Source organism: Leuresthes tenuis, unplaced genomic scaffold, assembly GCF_036924035.1.
Source record: "Leuresthes tenuis unplaced genomic scaffold, fLeuTen1.0.hap1 SCAF_16, whole genome shotgun sequence".
Classification (NCBI taxonomy): Eukaryota; Metazoa; Chordata; class Actinopteri; order Atheriniformes; family Atherinopsidae; genus Leuresthes; species Leuresthes tenuis.
In genome coordinates this window covers 11,225,404-11,247,610 of record NW_027325370.1, presented here as the reverse complement: position 1 = coordinate 11,247,610, position 22,207 = coordinate 11,225,404, and the positions used below count along the sequence as shown (strand labels likewise).

Genomic DNA, 22,207 nt, shown 5'->3' with positions numbered 1-22,207 from the left:
GTGTCATATTTAGTCTTGCACTGTGGGAGGCTGATATAATAAGCTATGGATCTTCTCTGTGTCTGCTCCATCTCTTCCTATTAGGTCTACTGTCTTTCCAACTTATGTGTTCCCTTTAGGATTCCCCTGTTTTATCAGTTCTTTACGCTTCAAGTCTGTCCATCACTGCACTCAGCAATGGAACACTCTGAGTCAAGTTAAAAGAAAATTGACTCAGATTTGTCCACAAGAAGTTACAATTTATATAAGTGTAGGATGAGTTTCTAGTTCAGGTAACTAAAATAGATAGCATGAACGGAGATCATGTGCCAAAGGTGGTGTCATTAATTTCTTGTTGTTGCTCAATACAAAACATGTCTCCAGAGGCTTAACTATTCCACATCCCATATGATCTGAAAACTAGAGCGCTTCAATGACACAGATAAATGGAACTGAATAATCTCTTGAAATGGACGACTGTAATGATTACTCCACCTGTAATTATGACTGCAAGCTCCGTATTTTTTTAAGATCCTCCCACAGAAATGTTGAAGTGTCCTCCGCATTTTTCAACTAAAAAAGTGTCAACTAAGAGAAGCAAAAGCTTTGTTGTGTTACTAATACTTCCACATACATCTGCAGTGCTATAAAGGGTAGGACTGTCTATGAAAATGCAACTGTGTGAGGCTTTAAAATCTCTCGTGCGAAGGCCATTGAAAACAGAATGATATTAAGACAAAATCAGGGAGGAAACCCCAGCCAGAGTACATCCAAGCTCGAAATGCTCCTGGCAATCTGACAGGGTAGGAGGACTGTGACTCTGAATATATCAGGGCCTCTGTATATACGTGTGTGAGTCCCAACAGAAGGTCTGTATAAGTGCTTTTGGATGACATAATATACACAGGGAAGTCCTCAGGGTAGAATATACTGTATAAACTGAATACACCCGTCTGACTGTCTCAGTTACACTGTGTGCATACACACTGGCAGACACACAGTAATAGAGACTCACACACTGTGCAGCTGGGTGATTTTATTAAATGTGTGCACAGAGGGAATTTCCCCACTCATCTCCGGTGCAGTCTGTCTGTCATTGGGCTACTCACTTGCTAGCTCACGCTACCCATCTCTCTCTGGGGACGTCTCCTCTTGCGCTGCCTCTGCATCTCCTCGTTTCCTTCCTTCCTTGTTTTTGGCTCCCATTCTTTCCTCTTTGGCTGAGTTTGTGATTTCCCCCCCTGTCTGACTTGTGCTTGTCTTGTACCTCGACTCTTCATCTGTTGCTTCATCTGTATTCTATCTTCCAGTCTTTTCTGTCATGAAGTTTGTCCCTGTGCTTTTCACAACTAACTGGGGATGCTTGGATATTCTTTTAAATTTTCTCTGATTTGAAAGCCAGCCTATGAAATACATTATATAACACACATATCTATAGCTATATCTATATCTATATATATATAGATAGATATAGCTATATATAGATATAACTTGATTGACTTCAATTTGATTACAAAGCATTTTGGAAATTCTGACATGTCTTTTCAACAGAATAAGCCCTCTTTAAAACCACTTAAGCCCTTTAGATTTCCTGCTTGTTTTTCAGCAGTTTAAGTAAGCCTGATGTTTTGCTCATCAAGGCTGTCTCCCTAGTCTGGAAATCAAACAAGCCAATCAGATATGACAGGTGGGATTAGGACTGATGATGATGCACTGTTCCTTTGACAGATTCAGAACAGTTTTAAAATACAACAGTAACAGCCACAAGAAAATTAAAAGTTATTTTTCCAACCCGTTTCTTTAAACTGTATGACTAATTTCAATCTAAATAAAAAAGATATCTTCATGTTAACAAGCAGAAACTATGGTCTTAGTAGTTAAAACATTGTTAGAACAGCAAAAGTCATGGGACACATTTGCTGAGTCAAAATCTTGAATCATATGACCATTTGGCATTTTAGTAGTTTTTTGAAAAATGATCTGCAATCAAACAATGCCTTGCGAAAGGACCCAGAGGTCTTGACCCAGATATCTGTTATCCACTATCTGGACATCTGCTGGCCACACCTGAAGTCCAGAAGCATAGACTGTTGCTCCCAGATGTCGAGTCATCAAATGATAGTCCGTGAGTTTCCACATTATTTGCTCAACTGCTTTTGTAGCCTCTTGTAGCTAAATCAACAAACATGGAGGTAGAAACGAAAATATCAGAATTTTAACCAGCTTCAAATGCAAATCATGGCTTCACTTATCACACGTGAACTGTCAATTCAAATAAAAACATGTGAAATACATTGTTAAAAGTCTTTTCTGAAACAGGAGCATTAATTCCTTTGTGATATAGCTATGGCTTCATAACACATTTCAAATATGTTGTTCTCTTCCCTTGTTCACTCAGCATCTCTTTCTCTCTCTGTCTTTAAAAACTGATGAGATTGACTAGTAGTGGTGTGCTCTGTCCTTCTGTACTTCTGTATACAAAAATCCTCAGAGGAAAAAGTATAGGCGAGGGAATTACTTATGGTGAAAGTACTAGAAATTGTGTTTTGCCTGCTGAATCAAAGTCTAACAGAATGAATTAGAAGAGAAAGATTGAATAGACAAAGCCAAAATGAGAAGGAAGGATATTTCATAAAGCCTCAGTTTTGCCAAATTTCATTTTTACACGAATTGCTATCTGAGAAAAGAACACAATTGTTTGTTTGTGCACAGGACAATTAGTTTAATTGATTTATAACTAATCTTTAAACTTGTTGCGATGTATTGGAATGTCATTTACGTCACATAAATGTGCATTTTAAAAGAATATTTATATATTTTTCTTGTATTTTTGATAATGACTTAATGATATATATAAATATATATTTAAAAATAAACTGTGCTGAAATCTACAAAACAGAATATAAAGCAAACAATTCCAGTAGTCGTAGTAGTGCATGCCTACCTCCCTCCATGAGTTTTGCGCCACAGCTGGGGAGAATTACAGCTCTGTAAAGTCTTGGTTTTCAAGAGACAAGCCAGATTTAAACCTAACATATAGTGTTTTAGACCATAATTATATATGTATAGAATGAAGGTTTAAAATAGAAAATGCCTATTAAAAAGAATAATGAGGAAAAAGTGTTTCTTGTAACCAGGCTGCGCTAAAGCTTGCGGTACAAGGAAGGGATTTTTGTTCTTAACTGGTAGGAGAAATCTTAATCTGGGCTTCATTAGCACTCTTCAAAAAAAAAAAAAAGCCATATGAATATGCAAACAGACATTTTTATTCCTTCTGATCGGGATTCTCGATTATGTGAATTATGCTCAGCATTGGTTTCAGCGCATCCATCTGCTTTTTTTTTTGTATAGTTTGCTGAAAAAAACTATATAACCAAGTTTTATATTTCAGTCTGATGATAGATATATCATGCAGGTCTCAAGACTCAACTTCCTGTTTCTGCTGTAAAGTCTGTGGTTGCTTGTCTTGTTTTTGCAACTCAGTCTCACTACTAAAGAGTAAGTTATGACACACGCATATGCACACACACATAGACACACGCACACACACATGCACGTGCGCTAACAAGTATCACTATGCAATGGATAATTGTACGGGATGGTGTTTCCGCAGAAACAGTGGGGGGATATTGGAGCCAGACGTCCAGAGCTGTCAGGGTATAGTGATAGGGATGGGTGTCAGTCACATCCCAGGGGTCCACACACACACACACACACACATATACATAACGTTATCGTTAACCCTTTTACTCCTTTTTGCACACAGATGAGTGTGATTTGATGTGCTGTAGCAGATGTAAGTGGACACCCTTATTCTCCTCAATGAAGATATATTCCTGGTCAGGGGTGGATGTGGGGGTCTGACTCTGCACCTTTACCGTTCAGGGCTCAGGCCACATCTGCTTCCCATCAGCCACAAGGCTTACCTTTTTAAGGCAGAGCAAGGCCAGGCGGGGAACCAAACGAGGAGGTGTGGGTTGGTTGGGGGTTGAGCAGAGTTCGGTTTTGGCTTGATTCAATTACTAGCACCGCTGTCGTGAGGGAACATACCCCCTCGGGTGTCTAGCTCTGAGTATATGTGCATGTGTATGCATGTGTTTGTCCTGCAAAAACAGACTTTGTGTCAGTCTTCAGGTGAGAGGGTGTGCGTGTGTGCAGTAGTTCACAACCGATATGGGGTATAAGGGTCACCGATATGTTTGCTGGTCACTCAATGACCCAGCGAGGTCTCTGAAAAAGCCTTTCCTTTATTTCTCTCCTGGTTATAAGCTCATTACATTTTCTCTCAGTTGTGCTAGTGGCCTCTTATTCTTTTTCTGGCAAATCACAGTGGGTGGAACTTCAATTACAAGAGAAAAGAATTGTGGAATTTGTTAGAGGAATTAGTTTAAAAAAATACCTTATATAAGCATTATTCTAATTTTGGTTAAAAACAGGATAAATCCCATCTTGTACCACTTCTTAGCATTTAATAACGTTCAAAAGCTGGCAGAAGCTTTTAAGAGCACTAACATTTACCACAAGTATTCACTTAGTGCCCATGATAATAGCCAGCAACACATGGTCTGTATGTTGGCAAAGAGGGTAGCTGACAACCACTCATCAGGACCCTTTAAAATAAAGTGGATGAATACAGACCAGACAGAATTCTCCTTCTGGTTTATGTTATTTGCATGTAACTGCTGGTTACAATTACAGACGAGCTTGAGTTAGTTAGGAAGGTTCATTTATGACTATAAACAAGCAGCAGAGGCCTGTTAATACCTGGGTTGATATCAGCCAAATATCACAAGTTTTGACAATGTTCACAGTTTATCTGTTTTTTAGATTATCTTTTTATATTCTGTATTTCAATTATGAATTACAAACATCCCCACAAAAACTGTATGAATCAAGAGTTGTTACATTTTGCAGTGTTTCACTACTTAATGCAAGAAAGTAGCTTTTTTTTTTTATCTTTGGTAATTAAATGACCTCCAACATTTCTGGCTGCAGTAAAGATGAAAACTGGATGCATCAATGTTCCAGTAAGATACAATCCACCAAAAGGGGCCACTCCTGCAGTTTAGGTATTGATACTTCACGTTAGCTCTTAGTATTTTTATATTGTGATATTGTTACTTAAGTAAAAGATCTTAGTATACTATACTATTAATCAACTTTATTATACAAATTAGAGAGGGACCACTTGAATACAGCCCACAAATGTTTCTAAACTGTAACTCTTGAGCAGTTGTAGGTTTTTACAGGCTCTATTAATGGCATGTAAAGAAGTGCAACATCTTGGGCTCAAATACATGCAGGAATCTTTGTCGTGTGTCTCACTTGCACACACACACAAACACACCTTTCTATTCCTACTGTGGCACGCTGTGAGTTTAAAAGAGTGGCTGCCTGATGGGTTCTTCACTTTTTTTTTTTATTTAAAGGAGGGTCTGAGACAGTGAACAATGGCCAAACTGTTGAGCAGCGACTAACTCAGCCTGGAGGATTTCCTCCTCAACCCTGGACCACCTAATAGTATATGACACGCTACATCGTGACGAGAGGAGACATTCATTAAAAAAAACAGTAAAAGAGAAAGTGAAGATCATTCCCAAAAATGCTAGTTTTGTCTCAGCTCACAAAATCAGTGCTTTCGAACTTTTTCATGTTTTATCATGAAGCAGACAATAAATAAAACTATCTAAGAACATCCAAATCCCTACCACTGGTTGTGATAGTGATCAACAAAAAAGCTTCACAATTAGTAGGTTTTGGGAAATAACGTGTGAGATTCTGAAAGACACACAGGCAAACAGGTAATCACACTTTTTAATCACACTTTTAACCCTCTCTGCACATCACCATCCAACAAACTGTTTGACTCACACATGGATTCTCTTCCATCGCTTTCCCAGCTCAAATGCTTTTACATCATAAATCAGTAGTAAAAACATCTCTTTGTGTAGCAGCTCCACTCGTCACATGACTGGCTTTGACCTTCTCCGTCAAAAATCTCTCACCTCAGCCTACTGTAGCCTTTAGCTGCGCTGCTAACCAGACACAGATGGACATTTACAAGTGACAGCAGATGGAAAGAACTTCACACATCGGGTCGAGCACTGACACTGTATAGTTTCATTTGTGGTAATCTGTTTCTAACAGAGACTGTTTTAATCATCTGTCTTGCACCATGAAGGCCTGTTATTCCATGCTATTGTCTTTTAAGTAAAACAACATAAATTAAAGTAGCTATAATGTAACAAAAGCAAATTAGGTACGCTCTTAATGTATTATTACTAAGCAACAACTGATCACATGACATAAACTTGTCACTTTGCATAAGCTATTCCACTTTGTAATGTATCTGTAAAACACTCAGTCTTTATGAATGCATGAATGAAAACTGTCAGACATGATCATGTCCATTATCATGCTTTTAGTTCTTTTCTGCATCGTTTTAGTAACCTCACCTTTTCCTAAACACACCCAGGATTGTCCCGCGGTGGGCAGACAGGGCTTAGGCTGGGGATAAGAGAAAGTGCTTGGTAGACAACACGGGCTAATTTGTAAAAGATACAGCGGCTGCATGGCTTTCCAAGGCACCGTGGGGGAACCAAAACATTCAGCAGTTGTCCAAACAGATTCCTCACTCCACTCTGCAGTGGACGACACAGCACTGCTACAATTTACACACATAAGCGCGTACACACACACACAAAAATACACAGGCTCTCTCTATCCTCTGGTGCAGGAATTTATTTTGCTTGGGGTGATTGCTGTGTCTGCAAGTTCTGAAGCCTTGTTAATGAATTTGAAACGGGGTCATGCCGGGATTGATGGGTGAGAATTATGTGTGTGTTTGTGTGTGCGCTGTGAAAAAGAGGGAAATGATGTGGGGACCTATTATGAGATCTCGCAAGCTAAGCACCTTTGTTTCACTGAGCAGTCTGACATTATTTTGGCAAAGATTATCCACTGTGGTTGATTTGATCAATGCATGATCTGTGATACGGCTGCAACAACATGAATGCTGCTACGTGCATTTAGGTAAGCCCACGTGTATCTGTCTTTGCATTCTCGTGTGTAACTTTTCACACGTTTGCTTTCTGGTGTGAGGAAATAAGCAATAGGGGGCGCCTGCACACAGCTGGACATTCAAGTAATGCCACCGCATCCACACACAGAACACACACAAACTGTGAAAAGAGAGGTACAATTTCTATGTACAATTTCTCTCCCCTGTGGCTACTTTGATCAAATATACAAAATTGAATACAAAATATCCTGGTTATTTAACTTTTTCAGCATTATGTAATCTTCACAATGATATCCCCTGACTCTGCTCTCTGGGCTCTTGCTGGGCCCATGTGTATGTTGCTATGTGTATGAGAGCGTGACTACCGTTGCCCTTCCCATATCTATCTCCCATCGCTCTGTCTTATCACAGCACACACATACCCCAGCACTGCCTCCTGTGATTGTGTAAAAAGCCTGGGGCTTTATTTTCCACGGCACAGAGACAAGGAGAGGAAAAGTGAGTCTAGATGTTTGTGACAATACCAGGGCGAGCGGGCGCAGTGGTGCTTGGGAGATTCTGTTGTTATTGGGACAAAACAAATAAAGTGTCAGCCATTCAAAATATGGCTGGGCTCAAGAGGGTCAGGACAAGCTAATTCCTTTAGAAAACAATCAACTGCCATCCCTTTTCTCTCCCTCAGCAGCTGTCTTGACTTTCTTGACACTGATGGACATTTTAGGAAACTCTCTTGTAGTGGCACAGAGGTCAAGGGTTACGTTACTTGTTGAAATACGCAATATATTACATGTCAAAAGGTTGACTCAGAGAAATAAGAAAAAAGAAAAAAAATCTGCTGCTGGTTATATCTAGTTACGTAATAGATTCAGTTCATTTTTATTTGTCTAGATTTAGAGATACTGGTTTCTGAAAGTTCTGGTAAACATAAAAAATGTCTCTATTCAGAGTCACAGCCTGCTTTGTGAAGAGTTGGAACTACTTTCTTCAAAAGAAATTCTTCTCAAACATACTTCTTAAGGCTTAAGATCATTTCTGCACCCCAAGACTTTTGCAAGTTATGTAAACTCAGCATATTTATTATGTTGACTGTACCTCTTCAATATTTCTAACAACATTTGCTCAAACATTTGATGCCAGGTTAGGCAGCCAGCTCATTCCTGGCCTACCTCGGTGTTTAAGGGCAGTGGTCCAGATTGCTCTTGTTGCTTCTCAGTGAAAATTGGTGCTTTTACCATATGCTAGGACTGGAAATGGATGCACTAGCCAGCTCAATACATAGGTCAGCCAGGATAACCCCCATATCCTGATTACTGACACACTGTGCCCTCTGGAACATAGGCCAGCAATAAAATAGGCTTCAGTGAGCTGCTGCAAACCTGCCTGCATGGCTTGTATAGCTGTCCTGGAGAGAAGCTGTAACTGTGGAGGGAGACATTAATCTACCACACTGTGTTTTCTTAATGTGGATATGGAGCTTTGTGCTTACGTATTGACAAAAGAGTCAACTACAAATAAGAAAAAAATCTATAAAAATCGTATAAAAAAGTGCATATTCGTGTGTATAGAAATCAATAGAATATAGAACAAAAGCTTTTTGCCTCCATTTTGTCTGAATGAGTTGAAAGAGTCAGATAGAGATACAAATAGCAGGAGGGGGGAGAGGGCTTTTAAATCTTCAGTTGATATAGCTGAGTGAAAGGCCCCCTACGTGTCTATGAATATCTCTTTTATTATCATTATTGACTCTCATGCCATAAAGAAAGGCAGTGGCTCTGCATTACTCAAACCTCAGAATCATGTGGATACCTAAAGACGAGAGACTCACAAACAGACGCTGGCACGTAGAATACATTTTAATGTGACTATTCAAATTCAGGGCTTGAAGCTTTGCCTCCAAACTCTCCTCTGAGCTAAATTAAATTTGATTTGTTATTTCTACATGGATAATTTAGTCGTGATCATTTAAAACATGAACAGAAATCATTAATCTTCCTATTTTAAAATAAAAAAAGTTTGAATTATTAAACAAACTTACACTATGTTCATACTGTGGATGATTCTACTAAGTGACGAGGAATACTAGTACTGATAAGTATTAACTCATCTCAGCTTCACAGTAAGTTGGAGGAGAGATCTGGAAGATGACAAGTTATATGCACTATTGTAAGAACAAATGACAATTTATTACAACCAAATGACTTTTTTCACAACTAAGACAATGGCCTGGGACTATTTCTCTAACCCATTTGTGTGTGTGTGTGTGTGTGTGTGTGTGTGTGTGTGTGCGAGTGAGTGCCTTTTTATGTGCGTGCACTGCGGGGGACACTTTGATAAATGACCAGTTTATGGTGCTGTCACACTGAGGATGTCTATGGGGAAATACTTCCCCACAAGCACCAGTGTGTGTGTTTGTGCCATGTGTGGGTGTGTTTATGTGTGGAGAGGGGTACAATGCTCTGGTCATCTGATTGCAAGCCTGCGGTCTGGCGCATGATTAATCAAACTGATTGGATGGGGCAAATATGGTTTGTAATAGCTCAAAAAAGGAGCGGGTCAGAGAGAGGCGATAGATTACTCTGTTGTACGTGAAGATGTGTGCGCGGGGGTGTGGATGTTTGCTCATGTGTGCTTATTTTGTGTGCAAAGGTGCAGAGGTGTGTGTGAAGGGGTGGTCACTGAAGTGGGGTTGCTGTGTGTTTGAGGGTCAGGGGTCAAATAAATGGAACATGAAAGACTAAAAACACAGTGCGGCGCTGCTGACACAGCCACAGTCCGGTTAATATCTCACAGCGGCAACACACTCTCTGTGAGTACACAGTGTTCTTCTCGCACACACTCACCTACAAACACATGTATCCCAGTGTGGTACAAAGCAACGTTTGAGTAATTGAGCTGTGCCATTGCAGCTTTGTAATCGCTGACGTGTCTTTACATAGCCTTTGTGCCTGAACAATAGAGTGCCGGGACTAAGTTGTCGCTGGTCACAAGAAAGGCGGAAGAGAGAGGGAGGGCAAGAAAGAAAGAAAGAACGATAGAAGGAGGGGGAAAGGCAAACAAGCAGCTCAGCCTGCATATATTGGTGCCACCTGGTCTTAGATCAATGCACTGACACACAGGTCACTTTTAATATGCTTTGATCCACAGCCTAAGCTTTGTGTGTGTGTCTAGGGGGTGTTTGGGTGCGCCCTATCAAGCACATCTTGCTTTAGGATGAGGCTACGGTGTGTGAACTATCAAATTGTTTCTTTAATAGCCCCATCCTTCTTCACTCATTATCTCTCAAACTGCCTCCCAGGAGACGTGGGGAACGAGACAAAAATGGACTGACAAATTGAGACATAGGGACATGGGAGCAGATTTATATAGCAATCAATTAGAATCCAATTATTTCAATTTTTAGACCATTTTTTGTAAACTATGCAGATTAAATTCCAGATTTGCTAGCAGGGCTGTGAAATATAAATGGTTTGGTTTACGGTTCCTACATAATATCTGTTCTCTTAAAAAGTCACAAATACATTTATGTTTGCTGAGCTGAACAACAGCACTCAAAAAAAGTGTAGCTCAGATAAGCATCCTTCACATTTTTTAGCTTTTCCATAGTTACACAAACACAAACCATTCATCACAGTCAATCTTACTTCTGTCAGCCTCACTTTCTTCTCACCTTGCACCACACCACCCTCGTCAATCATGTGCCCTGTATGAGAAAAACAACTCCTAATTGTGAGGAAGAGGTTGTGGCACACAAGAGCATCCCAGGGTTTACTGATTCATTGCACCCAATCAGAAAGACGTGAGGATAATAGCACACATTCTCCAGCTTTCTCTTTCATTTTCTTGTCTCCTTCTCTCTGTCCTTCTCTCATTAAATCTGTTCCACCCTTTAACCCTGTGGACAGGTGCTACTGTAATTAGCCATTATTTGACTATCAAAAGTCAGGAGTTGATTAAATGGCTGCGAACCAGCGCGCAGAGCACTTTCCTTCTGAGCCCAGCCCCATAATTTCAAAAGCTTGTTGCAACCTGCTGAGGGCCTTTCAGGTCTGTGAGACACTGCTTCCGACCGCTGGTAAGAGCCTGTTGCCGGCGGTAATCAAAACTGATAATCTTACAGGAGAGAAAAGGGGGGCGAGAGGGGTGTGGGTGGAGGAGAGAAAAGAGTGAGAGAAAGAAATGGTTGGGGGCTTTCGGGAGGTTGGAGCTCAAGCAGAGAGCCTTCCATTAGAAATGTGTTGTGGCTCTGAGGGGGCCGGTGGCCAGCAAGCGGTGAAAAACGCTGCCTTCTTAAAGCAAGTGAATGGCATCTCTTTAGTGATTAGGAGCTGTAATAATGGGCACCCCCGCCTGTTAACCCTAAGTCCATTTTATTGCAAATTCATTTACCTGTTATTTCAGACATACTTGACAGGAGTCACCTGCTAAGAAGTCATGTTTGTCAGGCAGGTATGCCCATTAGCTGGGGATCTTAAATCAGCCTCACAATGGTGCTAGTAGGGGAGTTGAGTTGGTCTTGGTGTTGGAAGATAACACCACACCACAGTTATCCTGGCCAACATGGAAAATCTTTTCTGCTCAAAAAAATAATTAGACTTCATCCCTGGAGCGATTCTTAATTAATGCATGTTTTTCTTCTTCTTTTTTTTTTTATCCCCCATTGTAAGTGGATTTTAAGCCAAGCTGATCAGCTTTTGTGCTCTGTTGTGAAAATCCAGTACACTCAGAAAATATTACGTCTGACCTGGTGCATTAAGAAAAAACAGCCGATTTAAAACGAGTTATGTAAACATCCAATAATCTCTTTTTGTCTGAAATTAAACCTGACTTTTAGGCTTAAAGAACTGATTTTGAATTTGGTATAGTTTCAATCACAGGCCAACCTTTTGCATTTTTATGATCAAATCTCTTTTCACTGAGCAAAGGCATTAATAGTCACATAAATATTTGACAAGACATATTCCAGATACAAATAAATCATGTCATATTCTTGCAGTTAAATTCCCCAAGGAGAGTTGGGGCAAAATAATCATTTTGACTGCCTGGTTAATGTACTGAATAATTCTCCCTAAGGTAACACTCTCTGTGATAATATCCTCACATATGAGCATCTTGATCGGAAATGTCACAGTTGAGAGTAGGGCGCGCTTGACTTTCTGTGTACCATGGAGTGTGGAAAAAACAAAATGGGGTTTATCATTACCATACCAGACCGCACAATCACAACAAAATATGTAAATATATACACGGCTTTGATTGGATTATTACATTTGGGTATTAGATTTTTTTCTGTGAAAGTCTAGTGCTTCGGACAATAATCACCACGGAAAAAGAAGATGTGTAATTGCATTTGAATAGAGTCTTTGCCAAACATTGTCACAGCGTAGGCGCTGTCTATAAAGGTTCATATCTGCAGTGTGTCGGTCACGCTCTGTGACTGCTGTGAACTTTTCGTCAGTGTCTGTGTTAGCTGAATAAAAGGATTATCCAGTATGAATTAGTGCTAAGACACAGAAAACCCCTCTCTTGGGATGTTGCTGTATGTGTGTGTGCGTTTGATACCCTCTCATTGCAGGCCTCTCCTGGGATCCCCCACTCTGCCTAATCATTGTTTCTCTAACAGATAATTCTCCATGTCCTCACACGTGTCTGTGTGTGTGCTTGTGTACACGTTAATTAGCACTGTGCTGGCTGAGTGTGCTCTTCCTTGTAATCACTTAATTAGGGGTGACGGCCCCGATGCTTGTTTACTCAATTAGCCATCCTCTTTAATTATCTAATTCACAGCAAGTGAACTGTCCTTGTTAGCAAACTCGCCGAAGAAGGGATTCACGATATGTCCTTCCACCTGTGAAGGAAAAAAGTGTGTGTGTACAGTGTATGTGCAAAAATATTTCTAAGTGAGTATCAAATGAGGCAAGGAGCTATTTGACAGTTAAAATTCAAATGCAGGAAAGAGACGCTACAAGAAGAGCCTGCGGATCACTCTCTGTTAAGGACTCATACATTCATGTCATTACATTACAAACACATATTTCATCAAACACTAGGCCATGCTCATGGACTGCATATGAGTGCTTAACCACATGCCTCAGATTATTGTCGCTCTGATTCCCTAAGATTTTTTTTTTTTCACAAAATCGTCAAAAGAAAGAAAGTGAAATCTCATGGTGAGTATGATTGATGGTTGCTTTAAATGGAGGCGTCCAGGGCCGACTCTATTGTTTCTTCTGACCAGCCTTGCCATCTACTCCACCACCTCCACCCCCCCCACTTCTTCATGTGGATTAAGGCCCGCCGTTTATTTAACAGTTCATTTGAGCGAAGGGGCGACCAAGGTGAAGCCGGTGGGAGGCAGGAGGGGCTGGCAGTGTGTATGTGCAGCGCCGTGGCAGGACGTCCCTTGTGGGACAGTGCCAGGCTGCGCTGTGGGGAGACGAGACAGGGCCTCCCCAGTGGACTAATGCCCTGTAATGAAGATTAAGACTCAGTCAAAGACCATACTGTTCAGCCGAGATTGGAAGGAAGGATCGAGGGATGAAAGGAGGGGGAAAGGGAAGGAAGTGAGGATAAAGGATCTGATCATCAGAATTTATTATAAGGTAGATTATTCTAATATGAAACTTCAGGTAGAGATACCATCACCTAAAGTTAAAAACAAAGGAGACAATTCAACAATTCATTGTTTGAGGTGTTATACAACCCAACATATTCTTTGTATTCTAGCCTATTCAAGTCAAGATTTCTGAAGACATTCCAGTCACTGCCTTAGAAGCTAGTAGTGATTGTCTCAAATTATTGCAGCAAAAAATATAGAAAAACCAGTCAGAGCGGACTGGGCTCCTTAACCTCAGTCTTTTTAATTGGCATACAAATTATACATAGTTTCTTCGAACTTTACACTTAATGTTCATTTTGTACTGAACAATTTTCTTTGTAGTGCTGAAAAGATTGTTCAGCATTTTTCTCCATGTCATAAAATTCCTTATTTATTTGGATCCCATTTGATGTTATGAGCTTCGCAGTTAGACTTTTTAAGTTAAAGAATAGCATTGCATTTGTGATGTTAAAGAGGACGACAGTGATATCACTCACTTGGCTTGTTTGCTTTGGTCAAAGTAGCCAATGAATTTTGAAAATTAACAAATTACTACATTCTCTGGCAAATCTGGGGCTAATCAAACTCAAGACTGTTGCTCGTGGAATGAAGACAGTTAACCAGAGCAGCCTCAACATACGGCACGCTTCACTTACCACTCTGTGGTTAAAAGCTCCCCCAAGACCCGTTACACATGGACACACTCCCACTGTCTCCTGCCATCTCCTCATCCTTCACCTCACCTTCTTTTGCAGCCTTCTTTTCCTCTTTTCTGATGAATTTTCAAGTTTTTTCTTTTCAAACTATTGAAGGGGCCAAAGTGATGTGTGGACCCAGAGATGGCTGGATGGATGGATAGATAGATGTAGGTGGGTTGCTGTGGAGAGAGGGATCTTTTTTCACATGACCTTGTGTTGACGGGGCCAGCCTCTTTCCCCCACTCTCTGTCTCTCTTCCCCAGACGGACTGTGTCTGTGACCGGGCTGGCAGTTCTTGCCTCTCTTGGGCATTCTGGCATTCCTCCACATCATGCCCCCTCCATCCCCCTGCCTCCGGCTGTCTTTTGCCCTCTGAGCGTTTCCATCTTTACTGACGCTCTCTCCTGCTTTAACTTCATCTTTTTTTTTTATCAGTAGATATTGGGATGCATCGAAACCTCGTTGCGCCTCACAAATCTCTCTTACTTGGGCAGTTTATATTTTCTCTTATCTTTCCTCTTTTTATGATGAGTAATAAAGTGTTGTGGAGAAAAGTATCGCATAACCTGTAAAAGCTAATATGACTCCAAAATTGAAATCTAGTTGTGTGCTTGAAGTCTGTCTTGCATTAGAGAAGTAATTTCTCTCTCACACACACACACACACACAAAAAACGGCATACACACTCTTCCCATCATGTCATGTGAAGTATCAAATTCTACCAGCTGTTCTCATGTGCAGATGAATCTTTATCTCCGTCTCCTTACACATGAAAATATTTTTGAGGCACAGGACCACACAGCTCTCACCCTTCTGCTTCTACATATCCGTAGCATTGCCATGTGGATCATCAAGTTATTATCACCGAAATCACCAGCCGGCCCTCTGTATTCACTCTGTCTGCCTTTAATGGACTAGCAGCGTTCTTGACAGACAAGACATAGCGTGTGTGTGTGTGTAAGTGTATAAGTGCACATCTGTGTTTTAGGGCCCATTCTGAAGCATGCGAATAAGGAATATCCTTTAAGGAACAGAAAGGTTTAGATATTCTTCCGAAGAGAGGATATTTTACCAATGAAATGTTAAGTGGCTGCTGCTTCAAATTTTATCACAGAAAAATTCCAGATTTCAAAAGTATATTTTCAAATGAACACATTTCCGCATAAAGGACACAAATTCATTAAGAATTCAAACTGTATTCTTTCTATGAACACTAATGGTTTGTATATACTTAAAATTCCGGTTCAGGATTTAGTTTAGGGAAGCAAGAAAAGGAACATCTCACTCTCTGGTGCTGCAGTTCATTCCAGGAGTGCTGAAGTGTTAAAAAAGGGAATTTAATGCACTGCTGACTGCCTTGGGTCCCTTTAGGCTATCACTTGTGTGTCTCTACAATGGATTTGACTGATAAGCAAATCAATCAAAAAAAAAAAACGAAAAAAGACAGGTCCTAGTGTAATGGCAAAGTGTTCACAAAAAAATAGAACATAATTAAAGTTATTTTAGTGTGAACACACTATATCCTAAGTTTGATAAGTTGGTAATTAGAAATAAAACATTAGGAATAAATATTACTACAGTACATAAAATAAGTGAAAATATGTCTCTAAACAAATGAACCCAGAACATTAAGTGTTTCAGAGGAAAGTTTTATTCCTTTAGATATGTAAATGTTATTTGGCCGCAGTATAAAGTCCCAACATGAATAGTACAACAAAAATCAAAATGAATGCGTGTGCATATGTGTGAGGAAACTCATATGACAGCCCCCGCAACTGTCAGACTATCGCCCTCCTTCTTTTGTTTTGTGACCCCTGAGAATGTGGTGGGAATGGCCACTGGGAGAGAGATTATGAAGAGACAAAGACCACAAGAGCGAATGAGAGAAGATAGAAGGAGTGAAAGGCAGAAGGAAAGAAAGAGAAGGATAGAATGAGAGAAAGACGGGGTCAGGGAGCCAGCTGATGTGAAAGTGCCTCTGATCACCTCGTGCTTCTCCTCCGCCCCCTCGCTCTGTCTCTCTCTATCTGTTCCGCTCTTTCTTTCTTTCATTCCCACTTGAATTCCTCTCCCAGCGCTTCACTCCGACATGACGTTGATTTTTGATCGACGATAACAACAGAGATGCGTCAGTCAAGGCCCACACACACACACGCTGGAGACACACACAAGTTAAAAGTGGCACTCAAGAGAGCACAAAAACGCACAAATGCATGAACACAGTTACACACAGGGGTGGCCTTTGAGTGAACGCTCTTCACAAGACATAATGACAGCATTCTGTAGTAACCATAGTTGGGACAGTTCCCACAGACAAGACAGACAGAGAAAAAGAAAGACCATTTCTTTCTGTCTTCACCTCTCCTCCTACTCCCCACCTCCTCTCCAACAGCCCTTACTTTGTTTGGACCATGTGACCTCGCACAAATCAACGCTATTGGCTAAAAAAGCCTGGATGTAAGAATTTTCCTATGTAAGATATACTCGTTCAATGAACATTTGAACATCAGTCAATAATTTCAGTATTAAACACCTTTTGATTCATTCTAAAGGCACTCCTGCACCATAACTGATACACAGTCAGTAAAGAAGCAAAACTTAACTCTGTGCACTGGAAATGTGTGGCTCTGATATTATGACCGAAGTGGAACATACAACTTTGTGCACATTTTGAGTGTTTGCAACATATAGAATGTCACAAAAAAGTGGTTTAAGATTGAAGAGTATTTTGGGAAGTTTAGATATTTTTGTCAGTGACATCCATCCGTCCTATACAAAGTTTTTCAGTTATATACAGACCCTATGTAGAATCTCGATGTTGGCTCCTCTACCCTGGGTTTCAGAGCACTTTAACCCCCTTCATCAAACCTGATACAATGCAGCAATTCGTGCTGTGTATTTTGTAGAGGGGGAAGGGGAGGATGATGGTTAGGGTGGTGTTGGGGGGGGGTACAGGTTTACGGAGCCAAATGAAAACATGTCACTCAGGGCCCATTAAAAAGTAACCCTGCCCAGCAGAAGAAAGAGACACATATCATCATTAAGTCATCTCAGGGTGAAGCAAAAACCACAAATATTATTCCTATAGCCTCCTCCACACACATACACCTCTCCCCCTTATTTTTCCTTTAGATGGAAGAGAAGACAGGATGATTGGAGCTGCGTCATGTTTGCTCACAATCTGGGAATGACAAGACTAAGTTTGGGTACTTCCTGGTTAATCATACAGGTATAGTTTTGTTTTTAACTGTATTTCTTTGAGCACCCAGAGAAAGCCTGGTTAGTCACCCAAAAAAAAAACCAAGTAAATTGTCATCAGTATCCAAACTGATCAGCAGAAACCTCTAGTGGTAACTACAGCAAACTCAAAATTGCTACTCAAAATAGAAGCAACTTATAACAAAAACATAAAAAACAGAAATGCAACAAAATCTTTAGTTGGAGCAGCTCGATGCAAGCTAAATGTTAACAGATCACTGAAATGATAAATCTAGTTTTTCAGCACTACATCTATGAATGTATGCAGGTATAGCCGCTTCCATATTCGGAGAAAAAAACCCAAAAAAAACCAAAAGACATGTTCTTGTATAAATCTAATTCCAGCCTGTACTATATTTGTGTTTATGTGTGCGTGTATGTATAATGTCAGGATCACATCTGGCTTGTGCATGGCGTGTGCGAAATGGGATAATTTTCATTTATGCTCCAATGTTAACAAATTAAAGCATCAACACTGGCTGCGTGAGGAGAGCATATCAACGTTTGCAGCTGCGAGGCAGCTAGAGTTTTGGTGTGGTGCCTAATTTTCTCTGGGGTAAGCGTCACTGAAGCTATTCTCTGAAAAAACAGAGAAAAAAACAGTTGTTGGTCATCAGATTGACTTCATTTGAGTAACAATAGACCTTTTGCCGCAGTTTCAGTTTGAAGACAATATTTCATTGACATTAAAAATCTTACCTGTTGTGATGATGACTGACAATAATAATCATTTTCAGCAACTGAATGTGACAGTTCAAATGTTACAGCCTGGCAACTTTCATGTCTTTACTTTTCAAATCTTATCAACCATGGATTACACATAACTCTTCAACTCTTCTAACTATTCAAGGTTCAAAAACTGTCGTGCAAGCAGTGGTGCATTTACATATGCAGCCGCATCGCTAAAGTTAAGGAAAAGTTTCTGGTGTGAAGCTGACCCATCACGCACATGTACAGAGCCACCCCTGTATCCAGGAGACATTTGTGACGTCCAGCATTATGAAAAATGACTGGCCTCTGTGGAAAACTGGGGTGGCAGTGATTATAATACCCAGATAATCATTTCAAACAAATTATCATAATTATCAATCAATCATGAGTCTATTTAAGCAGGGGTACAGATGGGGAAGTGTGGTGCTGTTGGCAGAGGGTAAACTATGGCCTCGAGCATTGGATCACTTCTGTGACCCATGAGCCTCCCTCTGTCCACATAATAACCCTCATGCATTTAGGGCTATTTAGCTTGTGTATTTAGAGACTCAATTGTCCGGCTTGATTTGGAGGGGGTAGAAAGATATTTGGTGACTGCACACACACACACACACACACACACCCATAGAGTCACAACTCCAGCTGACCCCCATTTGGCTCCTCGGTCTTTCAACATTGAGTGGAAAAACCTACTTAAAGGTCAGAGTTCCTATCAACCCCTGTCATATCCCCATTTACTAGTAATGTCATATCCACAGCGCATATTTACTGCAAACTTTGCATCATGATGCAGATGATTACTTAAAGTGCTTTACTAAAAGTATAATAAGTAATGATGTACATCATTACATGGAGTTCATCGGTGAAAGAGAACACATGTCCACACAAATCAGAAAGAAGGAGTCTAGTAGACGGAGTTACGGGAATTGAACATCTTATAAGAGATATTCCTGCATCTTTTCACAGCAAATCCCCAATGAAAAGCAGCATGAATTGATTCAATCTCGGTGGTATTGAGAGGTGAATGAATGGGGCTTGAAGAGAGAGAATGAGAAATTGAGAAAAAAACAGAGATAGAAAGAGAGAGAGATAGATAGCAGCCTTCAGGGGAGAGATGATCGTCTTGGGAAAAAAGCAATCAGTGCTCATTGATTTTCTCTGCTGGTTGAATGGAGGGTGTCTATCTGGAAGTCATTATCTGCCATCTGATCTGCCGGAGTGTTTACACACGTCGGCATGGACAGCAGCGCTCCTCTGAAGATGAGGATTAACACACACAAACGCACACACACAAAGCGGACACTGTCTCCTTTTTCTTGCTCTGTATCTAGCTACCACTTTTAAATCCAAGGAATCCAAAAGGAAACTCAAGTCCTCCGATAGCCTATTAACTTCTGCTCACACGCTTATAGACTTAAGTGGATGTACTATGTGTGAGGTTGAATATACATAAGCAGGGCCTAGACAGCTAAACAGACAGATAGTCCTGTTTTGTATGGCCAGACGAGACTAAATCTAACAATGCCTGATCCTATCATTGATAGCCACCGATAACAATCTGTAGCTACAACAACACCATCCTGTCTGCTGGGAAACAGAGAGGGATGAAATAAGTGGAAGAAAATGGAGGAAGTAAGCAGAGAGGGGATTCAGATAACAGGTCTTTTTATCTTGTGTGTGTGTGTAGTGTGAAGATACATGAGACTTTACGTTACATGTGTAAAAGTCAATATGGCTCAGAAAGCACAGGATATGAATTCAGGTCGTGAAACTTCCCACATATCCACACACATATAGCTTCAGGGGCAGCTCTGAGCAGCTTTCAGTAAGAGTGCTGGAGAAGCTACAATAATATCTCCGCTTCTCTTTTATCCGGTACCTTATCCCTGACTCTAACAGCTCCTCCTATTTGCTTTTCCTTTCAGACTGACACAGCGCCTCCTTTTTCAGACGTGAGATAGATAACATAGCTGGATTTCTCAATATCTTAAAGCAACAGCATTTAGTCACTCAGACACTGGTTAATTCGTCATTGTTTAACCTTCTGGCTTTTGTTTTAAGATGTACATAATCATATTATAATGTTGAATTACCATAACAATAAATTTAAAATCATTAACTTACTACATCCTCTTTTCATCTGGTCCCCCCATCCATCCCTGTACAGTTTCCTGCAGAAACTGGCAGCTTGAAAATAATCTTTTCAAGATAATTTTAATCTAGCAGCTATAAAATGCATTGCATAGAGGTTAGTAGATATTTCTTGACAACTTAAAATATGCTGTATGTAATACGTACAAACATTAACACCAGATGTTATACTGTAAAGCACAGAAACAACTGAGAACTTATGGCATATGGTAACAAAAACACATCTTCATGCAATGAGCTACTTTATTCACAAGTTACAACTCAATTAAGAGTCTGCTTTAATCAAGTGTAAAATGTGGCAATGACATGGTGGAGGCAAGAGAAGTCAGTGTTTTTGTGTGTGTTCATGCCCTTACCCTATGTTTATGTGTGACTGCATGTGGATGAATGAGTCATGTCATAGGGAATGGCTCATGCATAATTTCATTCATATTCATAACAGGCATGTGGTCTGCCACCGCCCAACAAGGGCCGACCGCAACTCACACTCTGCATAATGAGATGTAGCCAGTGTTTTTCTGCGTATGTTTATATGTTCTGATTTTATATATGGTAGGTAGGCAAAGTGTACGTCTGTGTTCTTTCATCTGTGTGTAGAGTAAAACTTCATGCTTCTGTTACGTGTGTACGCAAAACAACTAGACGTACTCATGAGTGTTCGTGTGTGTGAGAGAGAGACTGAGCCTGCGTCTCGTGTGGAAGGTGGTTAGGTAGTTTGTAAAACCAAGTAGGTTTTTCCACATTGTATGAACATGTGGGGAACTCGGAACAGCCCAAACCACCTGCGGCCAGCTCTTAAAATAAGCTTATTGACTAATGTAGAATTTCAGATCAACCAAGAAGTCAGTGATTTACTTGCTGGTCTGTCTGTTTATAGAAGGTGCAGCAACAAGACCCTTGACCTGAAATGCAAATGGGGGAAATTTACGAGTTTTTCTTCTTCTGAAAGCCAGGCTGGTCATAACTGTAAATTACAGCAAGGTAGATTATATGTGAAATATTTTGGTAAGTTTGCTCACAAGGCACCTCTATAGTTCATCCATGTTGATTTTTTACACATCGTTTTTATTAAAGTGAGTTGGTTTTGTATAGACAAATGTCATCTCAAGGTACTTCAATGATACAGTCCAATTCAAGTCAATTAGAGTCCAATTTATTGTAATCATAATCCAATCAAATCCAATTCCTTTAATTCAAAATTAATCCAATTCATACATTCAAAGCCAATTTAAAAAACAATTTCCTAGCTAAGGAAACCAACAGATTGCAACAAAACTATATTATAACACACTATATTACTAAACACTGTATAACTTATTGCTGTCATATTTCCAGTCACTGATTTCAACTCTCTCCCTGTCATTTGACTTTGAGTTGGGGCTCTGCCTGCATGGTTTCAGCACTTCTCAGAAAGAGTGTGCCGTCTACAGCAGCCATTGTTCTTTCATGGACCATTAGATGGACATGAACTCTCTTGCCGTTTTGTCTTGACCTGGTGACATTGGCCGTAAAAACAAACTGCCCAGCTTCTTCAATAAATTTATCACCTCATAAAGTGGTCAGTGACTGGTCAATGAGACGTATCGGTTCCAGCAAGTGTGTGAGGGAAGAGGGAGCTTCCTCGATTGCAGATCATTGTTTGTTGTCCCTCTCTGATAAGTATGACTTATTAGTTACTAAAATACTTGCGACCGAATAGAGTGTAAAAAGTTGTATATTCATTCAAGCTCGAACATGTGCTCTGCAGGTGGTTAGAACTAGTCAAAACTGACTAGTGCATTGACCAAGCCAACA

The 22,207-nt window shown here is 40.3% G+C and overlaps 1 protein-coding gene across 7 annotated transcripts in view; it reads right to left on the bottom strand.

The window, feature by feature from the left end:
- The window catches only part of prdm16 (PR domain containing 16), a 171,982-nt gene that overhangs the window by 56,064 nt on the left and 93,711 nt on the right, over positions 1-22,207 (bottom strand). The gene's annotated exons all lie outside the window — the stretch shown is intronic.